Raw genomic sequence first — 18451 nt, 5'->3', positions numbered from 1 at the left:
CCTTATCTTTCTTGTTCATCTGACTAATGGTATTACTGAATTCAAGGAGATGAGTTTGAAATGGTTCTTCCATAGGCAACTCCAGTGATATAAACACTAGAGCATCTCTGCTTTTCAAGGGCAAATTCCTCCTCTCTCAAGACCTCATTCTGCAACTTGCTCTTTGTAGGCCTGTCCTTAGCTTTGATCTGGAAACTATAACTTTTGCCCATCAGTTTTTCCCATCAGGCCCATAGGGGGAAAAGGTTCATTTAATATCTACAAGGTAGACCTCTATAAAGGGCAAAGAAGCCCTGCAGAAAGTTGGTGACCCTAAAACCTCTCCTCTCCTAAGTTAATCATACCGTACTGTCAAAGGATAATGCTCTGAAGTTATGGAATCTTGCCCAAGAAATTAGGTGAGACAATTCAACATTGGAGTCTCCCTGTTTTGAAATTAGTGTCTTGCTCCCAAGTATGTGTGCATGTGACTGCAGACTAAATAATACTCCTCCTGACTACAAAGCCATGACATTTCCTCCTAACCTAGGTGAAACCATACATGCTAAAAGAGAAGAATTTGAATTTGAGATCTAGAAAACACATGTGTCAGGATTTGGTAACATATGCATGTTCAACAAGGAACTCACCTCATACTTGGAACTTCTATTTATTATATTATAATGTATTTATTGTATTTTATTTATTTATTTATTTACTTGTGTTCTCACTTGCCACAGTCCTTCCCCCCCAAGTTACAGTTCTCTCCAAATCAGAAAATAATGATATAAACAGAAGTGAGGTGAAATCTTCTCGCTGTTATTTTCTCCACTTTTGTAGTAGACACCAGGAGCAAGCCCAGTGCACTTGTAGAAAAGGCTCAAACTACTGCACAATTTGCATAATTGGTAAGCAATGCATAATATATGCAAATTAGGCTGCCCTATTTCAGGAAACTGGGATTGCGCCATCACCAAATATTTGGCAGTGATAAGAGCAATGAGTCACCAGAAGTACTTGTGAGCTGCCATTAAATATTAAAGTGCCACTTAAATATATATATTAGGCTGCTCTACAGTATGGTTTGCAAAGTTTACCTAAGTCTACAACACAATAGCAGTACTTTGCTCCTGCCCTGTGGCATACGCTATGAACACACTCTTGGCTAATCAGCATGCAGGAATACGAGCTTCCTGTGGAGAATATTCATTTCAGGTTTGCTGGCATCTCTCCCCAGAATACCTAATGTGCAACACTAACAAAAGGTACTTTGAATAAAGTAACTTTAGGGGCATCATTCATGGGGATCAGCACTAGCCCAAGTTCATTACAAACTCATCACAGGATGACATGACAGGTGTATCACACAGCCATGCATTACCATTCACTACCAACTGGAATGAGGACTCAAGATACCAAGACCTGTCATAAGAGCTTGACAGGAAGCGCATAATGTCTGGTGACAGTGTGGTAATTAACTTGCATCACCGGTGAACAGCAACTCTTTTTTTTTTTTTGCCAGCACATGGCATGTAGTAACAGAGATTAATTTCTGGTATCAGTTATTTCTTTATTTATTGCCAGTCAGAACACTCTGCAGCATGATGTTAGCTCTGGTCTATCTAAGTGGGTGAATTCCCTTGTCTGGCTAACCTTCCATGCCTAAAGTCACATCGTTGATAGGGACAGGCAAAAAATTGAGGCCGGAGGGAAACAAGACTAACAGAGAAGAAATCTCAAATCAATGGCTAAGACTCCTTATGTGATCATTTGTAGCTGAAAGACCCTTACATGGCTATTGGTCTCATGGCATCAAGCTAAATCTGGACATGTAATCCTTGGAAAGAGAGAGAAGGAAGGTGGCACAAGCCTGCTACATAACTTCCTTTTGTTTCTATTTACTTAATGGCAACACGTTTGCTATTATTTTCTCATTACATGCTGGCTGTTGTAGTGAATCCAAACTTGAAAATATATTGGCACAACAACCCTGATTTGGATATCTGACTGTGCTATTTCATCACTGAATTCCCTGCAGTACAGACTCTCGGGATGGTTCTGCTAGTTCTGGTTCACACAGCCAAAGAGACTTGTCTACCAGAATGTGCTGTCTAAAAGAAATAGCCCATATTTATATATTAGTGCTTATACCTGATAATATTTTAGGAAGTTACAGTTTAAAAGCACAAAGGTTGTGTATTAGGATGATCAGATTCAAAGGGTGGCAAGGTTTCTGGATCCTCTACTTGTTGGACCACTGCTGCAAAAGTCCTCATTTGCATATACTCACCCTCCTGCAGGAGCAGAAAAAGGCCAAGTGGTCTCCTGGACTGCTAGGCTTGGTGTGGAGTTGCATCTGACTCATAGGGAATATACAGGGACCAGATTGAGTAGTTTCCCAATTGTTGTCGTTGAAACTGCAGTGCAGCAGCAGTAGGGCTTCCACATGGCAGGTTTCCTCCCCCCCCCCATTGATTCAATTGCCTACAGCAACCATTCTCCTCTACACCACCTTTTTAAAAAAATGGGAATTTAATATTATTATCCTTATCCATTGTTCTTCTTAAATATTTGTGAAACAGGATGGAATATGGAATATGTCCAGGTTGTCCGAGTTGGAATAGGGCCCTGCCCCTACAGCTTCTGCCCTCCTTCCCTGGACTTTGCCCTCAGACGCCTGAGAAACACACACAGAGACGCAGAGAGCCCTGCCAAACTGCAAACCAGCCTTGATTACTTGCTATAGCTCCTACTGTGAGGGAGAAAGAGTCAGTCAGACAGACACAGCCGCCCCAAGCTGCAAACAGAACCTTGATCCCCTACTCTGAATGAGCCCTGATTACCTCCTATGGCTCCTGCTGCAAGAGAGATCTGCCCCTGCCAGTGTCCCCTGGGTCCTAGCGCCCCTTTCATTCCTTGTTGCAATGGGCTTTCTTGCTAGTAGTGCTATAACAGCAATCTATCTATTAGGTTCTCTGGATTCCTAGCTTTAATTCCTACCCATCCCCCTAAAAAACCCCCAAAAGGCAAGTCCCTATCCCCTTTCCGTGTAGAGGAATAATGGGGAAGACATCTCAAAAATCAAAGGTGTTAGAAATTTACTTAAAAAAAATAAAACCTTGGAATTCAGAGAAGTTGATAAGATGGAGTGTTGTCATGTTATAATCATTTAGTACAACTGCTAATTAGAGAACTCAAATCCCCCTAACTGGTGGTGAGGAAATGGCCTCCTTGTGGGACTGGGACAGGGAAAATGCTGCTTGTGTCAGTGGGACTTAGAACAGGGGTAGTCAAACTGTGACCCTCCAGATGTTCATGGACTACAATTTCCATGAGTTGGCAGGGGCTCATGGGAATTGTAGTCCATGGACATCTGGAGGGCCGCAGTTTGACTACCCATGACCTAGAACATGCAGCCATTCCCATTTGCATGGGTGCCATCCCAGCTTTGCTGTGCTCTCCTCCCAAATAGTACCTTAAAGCATGTTTGGGTCAGATCACGCAAAGGACAAGGGATGCCTGCAAGGTTCAAGAAAGCATCCAAATGCTTCCCAGTAGCAAGTATCCAAATTAAGGCAAACAGCTTGTGTGTAAGAGACAGCTGTCTGCACAAGAGCTGAAACAAAGGGAACAAATTAAATGGCTAATACTCTAAGGCTGTCACTTCCTGCAACACGATTCAGCAGGCTATCCTATGTTAGTACATTTCAATCCTTCAAAAGAAATGTTTATATAAACTCAGTGGAAAATAAGTGTGCTTTTCTTTGTTCTATATGTTATAAATAAAGGTAGTTTTATGGATTCCTGTGTGCAAATCTATTATCTTATATGAAAGGGTTCAATCATGCATGCATATTGTGGATCAAAGTACATGGATGGTCTTTAAATACAACAAATATGCTGAGAAGTCAAATAAACGGAGGGTGGACACCAAAGACACCTTGGCCAGAATGCTCTTTGGTCTAGGGCTGATGCTGCCCTATTGCATACAGATATACATATATGGTCTCCATCGGGGGTTGTTAACCGCTGGTCTGCAGCCCGGTATGGGGCCGGTGGCGGCCGTACCTGCCTCTTCCCCCCCTCTTGCAGCGAGAAGCTCGCCAGGCCACTTCTCGCTGCGAGAGGGGGGGGGAAGAGGCAGGTGTGGCCGCCGGCGGATGTAAATGCGCAATGCATGGAGCTGTTGCACATGCACATTTGTGCCCCCTGCTGGTGCAAATGCGCATGCATGGCAACTCTGCACATGCATGTTTGCAAGTAACTGCTGCACATGCACGCGCCCGGGCTACTGGCTCTCCCCCACCCCTGGAGGTGGTCCTCAACTGCAAAAATGTTGAGGACCACTGCATTATAATCTCTGTGGGTTGTCCTAGAGGTAATGTGTTAAACATTTTTGGATGGGCAAGGTTAGTGTGAGAAACTTCAGTAATTGTATTACTCACACAGCATTATCTGCTATACTTTGGGAGTTGTGGTGAGAATCTTAGTGGGTGTTAGAAGTAAGTATGGAAAATACTCATAGACTGATGACATCTAAATGTCAAAATGTGCTTTTCTGGGTGAGGGGTTGCCCCTGTGTGAAGAATTATTTTACTCCATGTAAAATAATTGTAGAAATTGTGTTAGATACTATTTAAGTTATGAAATAAACAAGATGCTTTTAAACACAGTTGCAGTAGTTTTGCACATTTTCCCCACACTTTGCCTTGGATTTCATGACTCTAATATTCTGCATGATAAGGGTAGTTATTCATGTAATAATCATGGATAATGCCCCAGCTCTGTGGGCATCTTTTGTTTGTATGCTTTTGTTTTATATATAACATTCAGCAGACAGCATATAATTTAGAATTCAGGAATAATTGGGAACTAGCATAAATGCATGTACAATATTTTGAAAAACACAAGTCATCTGCCATGTCATTTTACACCCGCTGTACAAATGCATGCATATCACTGGTACTTTAATTAAACTCTAATGTTGTTGTTGTTGTTTTTGTGCTGCTTTAAATATAACAGTGTAGCTACAACAATCTTATTAAAGAACGGTGTCTTGATTGGCATCCTGATACATTTTCCCATCCCTTAATGTTCTTAATAAAAAGTAGGAGGTTTCTGTTTGCACATTTCTCTTTCCATCCCTGAAATATGTTCTTGTCCTTCTGCCATCAAGCTCTAAGTGATTCTGTTTTAACTAGAAATGAGTGTACATCAGAAGAAATATGTGCATACATCTGAGGATATGGTTTCTCCTATACTGTATTTGGCTCTCGTAAAGCTGTTGTCTTTCTCTGGATGTGAACACTAAAATGGGATAGAAATCATTATTTTCATAATTCTTATGTTTAGCTTATTTGTGTAACAGCCTACCATCCAAGGGACATAAAAGTTTATGACTTTCCAGCATCAGTTTTGCATTTTTTTTAAAGCAAACCGTTTTCTCCATTTTAGAACCATTTTCTCCATTTTATCAAACTTTTTTTTTTAATTGCAGCTTGTGTTGCTTTATGGCTTTAGTTATTGCATTGCTGGCATGGATTTTTTCCCCAGTCTTCCCCAAGATTAAATTATTTTGTGCTGCTAAATAGATAGTGCTAAAGCCTAGTGTTAGATTTTATTTATTCAAATGTTTATTTAGAAAACGTATATGCTGCCTCTTCAGAGACTTGAACTTAGTGACTCACAATGTAAAAACAATTCAAAACATCCTAACAGCAGCAACCTATGAGTAATCTTTAATAAATACGTAATGGAAATAAGATAAGGGCATAGAAACAGGACAAAACAACACAGCAGCCTAAAATATTTATGTGTTATTATTGTATTGGGTTTTATTGTTGTAATTTTTAATTGCTTGCAACCGCTTGGGAATTAGTTGAGAGTCAGTTTATAAATGCATCAAAGAAAAATATATAATTATTACAAATACTTGATTTATGGACTCCTAATGCTTTGTATTCATGACAATACCACAGCATACCTTCCCATTTGGAACTCTCTCCAACACATTAAAAAGAAGAATGGAATATTTTTTTTTTTACAGAGAAGTCACACTTCCCCCCCCCCTATTTATTCACCACATTTATCTCCCACTTTTCCTCTTCAGGGCATAGAGCAGTTGCACATGGACTCTCCAGGCAAGCTCCCTTAGCTGGCAGTTGGTACTGCAGACCTGTCTAGTTTCAGCTTTAGAACCATCTTACATGGGCTGAACTAGAGAGGTTGACCGTACTCATGTGCACACAGCATATGTTGCAACATACAAATTAACCAATTCATTTGGAGCAAAGCCTTTGTGTTTATATTCTTCATTTTATTTAATTATAAAATGAAAAGACATTTCAAAGAATGGTCCAGACAGGTCTATAACACAGTTCCAACATCACTAAACAAAAGAGCAAAAAGACTACCCAATTTAAAAAGATATTTAAAATTTAAAAAGAAATCTAAATAAATAAAAAATAAAATAAAAATAGGCCAAATTAAAGAGGATAATTAAAAAAGAATGAAAGAAAAGAAAAGGAGCAAAACAATGTATGATGCAATTTACACATGGACCAATTCAATTGTATACAAAAAACATATCACCATTTTAATATATTACCCAGTAAAAGCAGAAAACGAATATGTACATATATAGTAAGATAAAACACAATCCAAGTAAAATAAAGCATAATGCCAGACATGTTTTGGTACAAACCCTTCATCCCTGGCTTATAGACAGAATTAGCCCAATCAGATCCCACTCACACCATCAAAAATATGTCCCAAAAAACAGCATAATAGCAAATTAAAAACCTGCAAGAATAATAAAGAGGACAAACATTGAATTTTGATTTTATTTTTGATCTTGATTCTTTTTAGAGGTATCCAGATGTGTATGAAATAAATAAAACCTGGCTGTGTGCAAGGAGTTCATAATATCTTCCAAGTATATACATATATTTTAATATTTTAAGTTTTATTTTATGGTTTTAATCCCCCCCCCCCCCGATTTCTTAATATTTTAGAGTTTTTTAATTTGGTTATCTTGCTGGTTCTTGTTAATCTTATATTTTTCATGATGTGAATGGGATATGAATGGGCTAATTATGATTACAAACCACCAATGAAGGTCTTGTTTCAAACCAAAACATGTTTGCTGTTATGCTTTATTTTACTGGGCATTGTGTTTTACTATATGTATACATTTGTTTTCTGGCTTTTACTGGGTAATATATTAAAATGGTGAGGGTGATTTGTTTTTTGTATATAATCAAATTGGTTCATGTGTAAATTGCATCATACATTGTTTTGTTCTTTTTCTTTTCTTTCATTCTTTCTTTAATTAGCCTCTTTGGTTTGCCTGTCCTTTTTTGATAGGATATTCTTTTCTTTCTTTTTTTAGTGATGTTAGAACTGTATCATAGACCTCCAGACCATTTTCTGAAATGCCTTTTTATTTTATAAATATTATTGTATCTTTATGTAAAGATAAGAACCATCACTTCCCCTGCAGTATTTTGCAAATGTATAGAAGTGTAAAGTCGTCACAGTTTTACAGCCACCTACAGTTTTATAACAATTGCTTTTGGCTTCGGCAGCATTGACTCTGCCTGTATAGCTGGTAAATGTCTTCTGGAGATAGTAAAAGAGAGAGATTTGAACACTGGACAAATGTTCCTGGTCAAGGAAGAAAAGCCAAGAAACAACAGGAGGAGAGTCTCAGCTCCTGCTGCTATAATGCCACTGTGTATTTCAAAGTAATGCATCTTCATCTTCTATGCCATTGCCTGAATGTGAGCAACACAAATCGATAGATGGTTTTGTTGAAATATTTGAAATCTGTTGCAGGGTTTGAGGGCAGATTCTGAAGAGTACAGATAAAAACAGGTTTCAAGTGCAAAGTTAAAACAGGCATGTGATCTGTAGTTTCCTTTGTAGTACACAATAGGGACTCCTGAATAGACAAGCTCATCCTTATATAGTTTTTCCCCCCTTTATTTCCACAGTATTTTCACCAGTCAATGAAGGGGAAAAAAATCTTTTAAAAGCTCAACTTTAGGTTGAAGTTCTCATGGCTTTAGGGGGGAAGTAGTTACTAAGCGATTCCCTTATCTCTTTCCTTGTCCTTGCTGCCCATGAACTTCTGATTTTCTCATTCTTGTGAAAACTTTTGCTATCGAGATGAATCCACATCACTTTTAAAACATGTACGCAAAAAAGGTGAAAAGCTGTTCTTGTGTATGACATTGTCCCTTCCTTCTCCCATAACTGCTGTGAACCGGAATGCTTATGAACACTCCAACAATGATCTGAAGTAATTCAGGGAATGCTGCAAATTGCTTTAGCTGTAGCAAAAGTCAGTGTAGAGTAAGCAGAGACAAAATTCACCCTGACTTTAACTGCTACAATAGACCCTCCAGGATATCATAGATAAAAAAGACACACACCTGTTGCAGCCCTGTTCTCATAGAACAAAGCACTACCCAATCCTCTTCCATTGTTATTACACAGTACTGAGAGTCCTATATCTATGTTGTGCTCCATTACTTCACTCTTCAGCAGCCTGACCATCACTGATTTAAATGCAAAGAGGAAGCTGTTGTGTATGCGGATTAGCAGACCTGCAGAGCAGGAACCATGATTCAAACATTGGGGACTGTTAATAGCATTGGCCAACATGCAGGATCCATCCTGCTTCTGGACTGTTTAAATGGTCCAAACAGTTTGAACTTACTCACACTGGGCCGATCACAGGCTTTGGCAGGAGCCCTATACTTTATACAGGTGGTGGGCTGTTGAATTCAGTTCAGTTGCGTGTGATCTAATAAAGAGCTGATGTTTTGGCACATGAGTGACCCTGCATCTTAATGAACCCACTATTCAATACTGGTGATGAAGTTGGGACGCTGAGCTGAATATGCAGCCATAGCTAGCAACTGCTGAATCACTACCTCCCTACCTTCTGAGGAGGGACTGCTGAAAACATTTATGGACTTCCTGCCTTCCAATGGGGAATCATGGAGATCGCTCCATCCTTGCCTTCTGCGAAAATTGCTTCTTGACTTTCAAGGGGGACAGCTGAACAATGCCGGGGCCATGCCTTCCAATGATGGACAATCTGAACATCTCATGTTCTTCACTGAACTCTACACAGTAGTCTTCATCATGGTGACCAGAAGCCATACTGAAGAATTTGATCCAGCAGTCCCAGCCCAGTGGGAGTCCTATGCCACACATCTGAGCTGCTACCTGAGTCAGCCAATGTTATCACTGCTGCAGCCACATTCCTGAGTCTTTTGGGTCCAGCAACATTTGACCTGGCCCAGGATCTGATGGCACCCACCAAGGTCAACAGCACCTCATTTGATGAGAGCCTGGACACATTGATGCAGCACTTCATATCACAGCTGGTCAAGATCACCTGTTGCCATGCCTTCTGCACCCAGAGCTAGCAAGAGAGTGAATTGGTGTCCAAATTCATGGCTGCACTCTGCCAAACTGCCCTTTGCTGCAGTTTGGCAGATTTGAAGTTAATGCTACGAGATTGGCTTATCTGCATGCTGTGAGACAAACATAGCAATGTCTTTTAGTCAAACATGACATTCTGTTCAGCCCTTGAAATCATTGTTGCTGCAGAAACAGCAGCCAGAAGCATTCTGGAGGTCCTTGGTACCTGCAGCCAGCCCTCCAGGCACCATCCTTCCCTGGAGCATGTGCACTTTAAGGGCCTGAAAGAAGAAGAAATGAGCCCACCTGTTCCAGCCAGCACCATCACACCATGAGCCCCTGTGCCGGATATGGAGGTGACAATGCATGGGAAACTTGCAAGTTCAGGGATACCAAATGCCTGTACTGTGTCAAGTTAGGCTATCGCACCAGAGTCTGCTGTTCCTGTGGTCTGCCTCATGCTTCAGCTGAGAGAAAATAAAACTTCAAGCAAGTCATCACCAGCCACTGGACATGTGAAGACTACATTTTTTTAGAGGCATTCACCAACACACTCATCTGCACTACCATTGAGTCTGATGTCCAAAAGATCCAGTTGGTATTCTCACCCAAGATCAAGGTGATTGTCTGCTCCCAAGACCATCTGTGTGCCATGGTAGTCAACTTGGGATCAACACTCTCAATTGTCTCCCATGACACTTTAGGAAACTTTGTTCTGGAAAAGGTCCCCTACTGAAGCTGCTGCCACTTTCCTCACTGACTTCCAAAGGAAGCAGGTTCCAGTTCAAGGAATTGCTCCTGTCTGAATCACCTTTAAGGGCTTTGTTGGTAACCTCCAGCTGGTGCTTGTTGATAGGCCCTGTAACAGTCTGTAAGGCCTGGAGCCCCAGTACAGCCTGGAAATCCACATGGTCTCCATGGTCCAGGCTTCACTTGGACTTTGCTAAATATTTGGTCATGTGTCCATGTATGTATTCTTATCTTATAGTGCCATGGTTTCATATTTAACAGATTGCTTGCACTAGTGGGGCGCATTGATGGAACTCTAAGGCTTCAAATTAAGTCTTTATAATTCCTAAAGTGGATCTGATATGTCTTCTCAGAAAAGTAGGCCTAACTAAAACATTTCATTCACCATGCATTTGGTGTAAATCATAATGCCCAGCTATTGGGGAGAAAGGACTCTTGATTGGCACAGGTGCCTGTGGTTTTTCTTTCAGGTGTCAGAGGCCCTTTTAATGTGCTTTCTTTTTTTCTAATTAAGCAATAACACCTTTGCAATACTGTCTGTAAAGTAATAAAGGATTTTGCACAGTAGAAACACAGAAAAAATAAAGATGGTATGTATATGGGGGGTCACTTGGGAATGATATTGCCTGAGACAAAGAAATTGTGGCAATTACAAAGCAATTTTAAAGAGGGAGAAATGTAATGTTGAGCTTTCCAGCAACACTTCCCCAACATTAATATTTTTAATTAAGATAACTGGCAGGGAGTTATGGTTGAGCATAGCAAGAACACATTCCCTTGACAAGCCTCCAATGACAAGGTGCCTTTTAGGGATAATACTGCTCCAGTGAGAGATAAAATACAGGCTAGTTTCTGTCCAACTTATCTGCTCTGCACAGATCTCATAACTTCCTGTGTCAATGGTTACCAACCATGGCCCCATTCAGGCCGGTGGCTGAGGGCATCAGGGCTCTGCGGCGATGGTGGGTGCAAGGGCAGGAGCAGGAGGGCAGGACGGCAAGGAGGGTGGGGACGTGGTCGGAGGGAGCAGCGGCAGCAATCTCGGGGCAATCCCCGGAGGAAGGTGGGGTCCTCTCAGCATGCGGGGAGGTGCCTCGAGGGAGCCAGGCCATGGGGGGGGGCGGCGGGTGAGGCAGCAATGCGGGCGGGAGTTGGCGATGCCTGGGGAAGTTGGCACGCTGCGCCGACGGCGAGTGCAAGGGTGGGTTCGGGTTCCCTACTGAAACAGAATGCAAAATCTTAAAGAGTAGTTTAAAAATAAACACTTTACAAGCCTCTATGGCTAGGCAGTAGGCAGACTATATGCACACATCAGCAGATGGAAAGAGATAAGCCTAATGGCTGCTCCTTGTTTCAGAAAAAAAGACACACACACTGATCTGCTGTTCCTGAAGAAAGAGGAAGTTAGCAGGTGATGATGTTGACGTCGATGACGATGATGATATTAGCAGGAGACTACATTAAATAAAAGAATCCCCAGCCATGTGATTGAGATTTTTCTACTGCTCATGGCTGAAATTCTGAGCACTGACCACTCAGCACCACTAGTGAGCACACAGGTGCAGGTTAGCTGCTTAAACAACTTAAAAACAGCCCTTTGAGGCTGATTTCACCAGATTACTTGCTGATTTCAATTCCAAATCCTAACATATCCTAACAACGTAGGGGATAGTATAGCCTAATCTCATCAGATTTCAGAAATTAAGCAGGGTTGGGAGTTGGATGAGACACCACCAAGGAAGACACCATAGAGGAAAACAATGGCAAACAATCTTCTCACTTGCCTTAAAAGCCCCTTGCTGGGGTTGCTGTAAATTGGCTGCAACATACGTATGTAATAAAGTCCTAAGTAGATTTACATCTTCCCAAGTAGTATGGCTCAGATCAAATAGAGTATTCCTGCAGATGGAATGATATCCATACAGGACATACCACACTTGTCATCTCCCATCCCAACTACAATCCCAAATAACTCTCTCAAAAGCTTTTCCTGGGGGACAGAGGTTTCTGTTGATCACAAGGGAGAGGGCTTTGGGCTACAGCAGGAAGCTGAGACAAGAAATCCTTCTACCCAAAGGACTACAGGGATATTTCTAAAGGATTCAAGTAATTGCCACCCTGGGCTTATTTCCAATATCTTATGTATCACTAATGTTTTTGAATTTTATCAAAAAGGCTCTAGATCCATACAAGTCTGGCTTCTGCCCTAGTCATGGTGGTGACCATGCTGGTCACCCTGATAGATTATCTTTGGTGCCAACTGGACCAAGGTGAGTTGTTTATTCTGATATTATTAGATCTGTCAGCTGCATTTGATGTGGTCAACCATGAGTTACTGGTCCACCGCCTCGCAGACACTGGGATTGGAGGGACGGACCTCAAGTGGCTAACCTCCTTTCTAGAGAACAAGTCACAGAGTGTTGCTGTGGGGGATGAGTTATCTGACTCCTTTGCACTACCATATGGGGTGCCACAGGGAGTGATACTCTTCCCTACTTTGTTTAACATCTATATGCGCCCTTTTGCCCAGTTGGTCTACAGGTATGGGTTGGGGTGACATCAATATGCAGCTCTATATCTTGACAGCCCAATCTTCCCCCAGAAACTTTTGTCAGCTGTTTGGAAGCAGTGGCTGGATGGATCAGGAAGAGTTTCCTGAAACTCAACCCCTCCAAAATGGAGGTCCTCTGGCTGGGTCCAAGGGGGCAGGATCAAGAAGTGTGACTTCCCTGCCTGGATGGGATACAATTGTCATCTGTGCCCCAAACCAGGAATTTGTGAGTGATCTTGGATGCCTCACTCTCTATGGAGGCCCAGATCACTCAGGTAGTCCAGATGGCATTTTTCCATATGTGCCAAGCACGGCTACTAGCATCCTACCTGTCCTCGGAGCACCTGGCCCATGTCCAGCCCCTGCTGAGGAAACTGCATTGGTTACCTGTCTGTTTCCAGATTAAGTTCAACGTTTTGGTTTTAACCTTCAAAGCTAAATGCAGCTTGGGCCCTACACACTTGAGGGACTGCTTACCTCCTTATGACCCCCGCAGGGCACTTTGCTCTATGGGTAGGAATTTGCTGACAGTCCTGTGACCCCTGGAAGTATGCCTGGCCTTGATCAGGGCCTGGCCTTCTCTGTCCTGCCCCCTGCCTGGTGGAATGAGCTCCCTTTAGAGCTGCAGGCCCTGGCAGAGCTCTCTGAGTTCCTCAGGGCCTGCAAGACAGAGATCTTCCACCAGGCATTTGGTTGAGGCCGGGTGATGATCCCGGGGGTAAAATCTGCCCCCCTCCCCTTAGGGAGTCCCCTTAGACTGTGCCTGAACCGTGAGGTGATCAACCCCTTCTGATATCATCTCCGTTCTTTGAGATCTGTCTGATTTTAGACCAGCCCAATGGTTCCCTGTGTGGGGTTTGGTTGTTAATTATTACCACCATCTTTAATATTGTTATATTTTAGTTATATTTTAATGGCGGTGATTGTTTCATACTGTTGACATGGTTGTTTAATGGATTGGATCTGTATTTTATATATAAATCCAAATAATAAATACATAATAAATAATAGAACTATGTGTCAGGAGTGAAGCCCACTGGGCTCCAGTAAAACAGAATAGCAATTGTTTTCTTTTTGCTCTTCTTCTTGGTACAGACAAGTACAGTGGTTGGCATTTGTGTTCTAGCATCAGGCGAAGGAGATGTGCAGGGAAAGAAAAAAGGTGAGTGCAATCCCCACAGGTACCAGTTTCTCAATGTTTTATTGCTGTGCTGTCTCCTCCTAACTTTTCTTATGGCTTCTTTTAGCTCAACTGAGAAACTACACCGAAGTCTCACATGCAACAGCAGCATTCTCAATAATGAAAAACCTGTTAGTAGCTTCTACTCAAAAAGGTTGGTTGCACTCAACAGAGGAGAAACAACAATCCTTCCATTGCTTGGTTATTCAAGGGCACAGCCACATCTCCTTTACTTGGTCACAGCTGGACTGAGAGTACAATCCTAAATAGAGTTACCGGTACATCCTTCCACATCTAGTGAAGACAATGGACTTAGGAGGGCAAATGTCTATTTAGCTTTGTACTGTGAAATGCTCATATCATACAAGGTTCTGCAATTGACTGGAATTTACCACCCAAGACAAGATCTCCAAGGTAAAGGAAAACGGAGAATTTCAAAAGAGAGAATCTTTCAATCTGGATTCCAGTAACCAATAACTTCTGAAAATCTCCACCCACCATAATTTTTTTAAGTATTTTAAAATGGTCACTTCACACTAATCTAAATTCTTCTTCAGTAGCCATGAATAGCCATTCATTAACTTGATTCAAAAGCCATACCTAATACTTACAATTTTGTGTTTGGTCACTAAATTACTCCTTGCCATTCACCTTCATTATACTAATTTTGTTTCCTTGGAGACATTCTTATCAAATAATGGCCCAGTTTAACATAGGGGAATCTATTATTGTATAAAGCTCTAAAGCATTTTGCATCCCAGGGCACCTGAAATATCATAAACAATTTGACTGGAAATAACTGAAGGTGCACAAGAAGGACAATATCTACAGATATCTTACAAAATGTCCGGAATCAGAGCACCAGCTGTGTTCCACTGTGCAGCTCTGACAGGATACTATCTCTTAGCTCCCACTAACCCACTGAGATATAAAAGATATAATATAACATTCCTCAGAAAGTTGTTATAAAAGCAAACACAATAAAGGAATCATGTTTTATAAATTAAAAGGGTTACCTGAATGATTCATAATGGAGCAGAGCCCTTGGTATACTTTTTGATGCATTCAAATTTGTATGATTTGCTTTTCTTTAGAGTTGTTCTGGACTTACAAAAAGAAAATATAAATGATCAATGTATTTGGAATGGAAAACCTTCCTTGCATCTGTTAATGGCTAACAAAGGAAATTGGTTGACAAAAATTCAAATTTTTATGTTCAAAGACATTCCTGAGTAGGGATGACACTAAATTTAAATGCTATCAGGATCCAATTAGATCTCCCTGTTTTGATTCTTTTTTTAAAAAATTCTCTTTTGAGAAATGAACTTCTGAGTCCTTATTTTTTTCAACTGGTTTCTTTTTCCATGAAAATATCCTATTAATTTTAACTCATGTATTTTGTATATACATGCCATAAATACTCCATAAAGAATAATCAACAATAGATAAATAAATTAGGAATCCAAGTATATGAAATGGATTATGTATGAAACTGAAATTAATCCAAAATAGTTTCCTACCTATGAGAATTAAGACAATTCAAAAGGATGGGTTGTCTGCATTACAAGCTGATTATGAGCTTCTGGAGAAAAACCTGGTTGGACATCTTCAGAAAGAATACTTATGTTCCTATGTTCAATCCTCATGAGAATGTGTGACACAATATGCTGAGCCAGCCTAATGTGAAAGTCTCCCAGAAAGATTATGATGCACAATATTTCTAAAACCATCCTATGTTTGACTTAGTCCTATCTCTGAAAGATGAATAGTTTTTCAACACACCTTAAAAGAGATTGGTGTAGTGCCTCAGAGTGAGAAATCCTCTCCATCACCCTAGAGTCTACTCGAAATCAAATAAGACTTTCGCTTTTAATAACGGCTCTACCCGCCTCCGCTCTGCTGACCTTAGAATGAGAATCAAAGAGAAAAAGATATCATACATAAAACAAAGAGAAAAGAAAACAGTGAGAACTGAATTGAATTCCACCTAAATGTCACCTTGCAAGTTGGTTTTTATTATTTGATAGCAATGCAATTTTGCTGACAAATCTGTTGTCGGTGGCATGTTGTACAAAAGCAAAGGAAGGCATGCAATAGGTCAGTGAAGTCATTGTTATATAACAAGAGTCTAAGTAATGTTCTGGAATGCTAGTTGACTCACAACTCAAATGAATCCAAGGGCCATTTGAGGGTCTCACAGCTCGTATTGTGTGTTCCACATATCCAACACAAATGTGAACAGTCAAAACTCATGCATTTAACCAAACCTGAGGTATATAATCCATTCCACTGAGTTCACAAGGACAGCTAATACTAACACTATACTATCAACAATGTACAGTTTTCCCATATAAAGAAGATCTACTAATAATTAAAAAAAACTTTAATGGCACAGAAATGTAAAAGTGCGTAGAACCGATTTAACATTCTGCCTTATTCCAAGGCCACTTGGTCACTGCACTTTTATGAAGAAGTTGGTCTGGGAATACCGTTGGGGAGAGTGAGCACACAAGTAGTTGTTACAACAAAAGTAGAATATTTGTAGTACCATCCTAAACAGAGTCACACTCTCCCAAGCCCATTGACTTCAATGGATTTAGGGAGGTGTAACTCAGTTTAGGATTGCACTGTTTGTTACTACTCTGATCCTTATTTTTATATTCTCTTTCACGGTATTTATTCTAAATGACCTATGTTTTTATTAAGATGTATACTGCATTGAAAGGTCATAAAATGTGGTTTATACATGTCAAAGATAAATAAATAACAGCTCCATCACACTTTCTCTTCCCCATAATATCTGGTAAACTAAAATATGCCATGATGTCACTGTGCTTTTAATTCTCCTGCCTCCATAAGCAGCAATCAATGGGAAAAGGCTACCTGTGCTATCCTTATAGGCCGCATACTTTAAACCAGATGTCACAGACCCCTGTGCATATAGCACATCAAGGTTGTGCTGCTCACACCTAACATTTTAGCTTTTTAACTAGCTGGGGTTACAGATAGATCTGGGATTGCACTCACATTGTGGCAATGAAGCCATGTACAGATGTTAGCACCAGTTAAAATAGTAAAAATAAGAAACAGAAGAATTTCCCATTTTAAACCACAAATGTATTCCTGAGCCTTTGGCTTTGTTTCTGTTCCAACAAACTTTCTTCAATAACACAGAGTGTTTCTGACTGTGAGGCAGTTCTGGAGACTGAAAATGCCGGCATCTGTTATTTAACACCGTAGATAAACATCTTTCTAAAGAAAGAAAAGGGGGAAAAAACTCCTATAAGGTGCCGCCTCAGCATGCAGGCAACCCATGTTCAAAGGCTGCTGGATGAGAAGATCTCTTGGTCTAAATCCCTGAGTTTAAATGAAGGCTGTTGAATAATGCAAGTTCATTGAAATCAATGGCAAAAGACTGAAAACAATTGATTTGAATCAAAACACTCTGCAATCAAATTTGGAGGGATTGAACTGGTGGGTCGTATGGTGGTTTCTGAATGGATTTGATTGAATCGCACTGAAGGTTCTTGCATCTTCATCCCATCGAACTGAAGCTGGTATAAATGATGGCTTTTCTAACAACCTTTATTGTCTCCTTTTTTGTGTGTTGATAGCTGGAGTACAACACAGGGACTATAGACGCCATTAGCTCATATATATAGTGAGATGAGGGTGGAGGGAACAGAAGGAGAGAAGGCGATTTGCTCTCCTTGATAGATAACGCTGTGCTTATTCTCTCTAGATTTAGATTCCCAACTGAATAAATCATATACCCACCACTACGATTTATATCTATTATTTTGTGATGTTTTAGTTTCATGAAATAAATGCCTTCTATCTTGTCCCCTGTGGGCACGGCAACTATCTGAGCTGCGGACAAAGCAGGCACTGATGACAGTGAGCAGCTTTAATCTCGGTATTTTTTACCTGCTGTCTCAATATTTCTAACATTTTCCCACAAAAGAACGCTAAGTATTCTTGCTTTGCAAAGGCCTTGGAATGCCACAATGGTTTATATCAACCTCCTGTGAATTTATAATTAGCATTAATAGAGGAGGATTTTGGATGTTCTTGTTACTACACATTTTCCGTGCATGTAACTTGGGGGTTTACGCTGAGGGGCCCCAATCACCCTCAGATAGCATGGAATCAAGAAAGGCATGTGATTCATTGTCATAGAAGGTTTCATTGGGTCTGGATAGCATGACAGTGGACTGGCGGGTGGGAACTGTAGTGATTCTATGCCACCCTTCTTGGAAGAAGGATGGATGACTGTCCATAATATCACACTAAATTTTAAAGATGGCCAGAAGCAACAAGAAGTCTACTTTGGCATGATTGTAAAGTCCAATGCAATCAGCTGGATGGTCCCTTTGTCATGGCACAGACCCTGATAAACCTGTCACTAAGAAGATCTCAGATGTCAGGTCCCAGCAATTTAAATGTTGCTGGTTGGTTTCTCAGATTACTGAGTTTATGTAATTTACTACTCTGTACACCTAGATTACTACTCTGCCTGTTATATCCCTTTTAAAATTTATTTCTAAAAATTATGA

At 40.7% G+C, this 18451-nt stretch overlaps 1 long non-coding RNA gene across 1 annotated transcript in view; it reads left to right on the top strand.

Annotated features, from left to right (window-relative positions):
• The window catches only part of LOC143843299 (uncharacterized), a 206810-nt gene extending 191596 nt beyond the window's left edge, over positions 1–15214 (top strand). The window contains exons 2-3 of the long non-coding RNA XR_013233524.1: positions 13811–13877; positions 13963–15214. This is a non-coding gene — a long non-coding RNA (uncharacterized LOC143843299). The remainder of the gene's footprint in view (positions 1–13810; positions 13878–13962) is intronic.
• The last annotated feature ends 3237 nt before the right edge of the window (positions 15215–18451 follow it).

The sequence above is a fragment of the Paroedura picta genome, chromosome 8 (assembly GCF_049243985.1).
Source record: "Paroedura picta isolate Pp20150507F chromosome 8, Ppicta_v3.0, whole genome shotgun sequence".
Taxonomy (NCBI): Eukaryota; Metazoa; Chordata; class Lepidosauria; order Squamata; family Gekkonidae; genus Paroedura; species Paroedura picta.
Note: the sequence above shows the minus strand (reverse complement) of the source record. Positions and strands in the feature narration are given on the sequence as shown.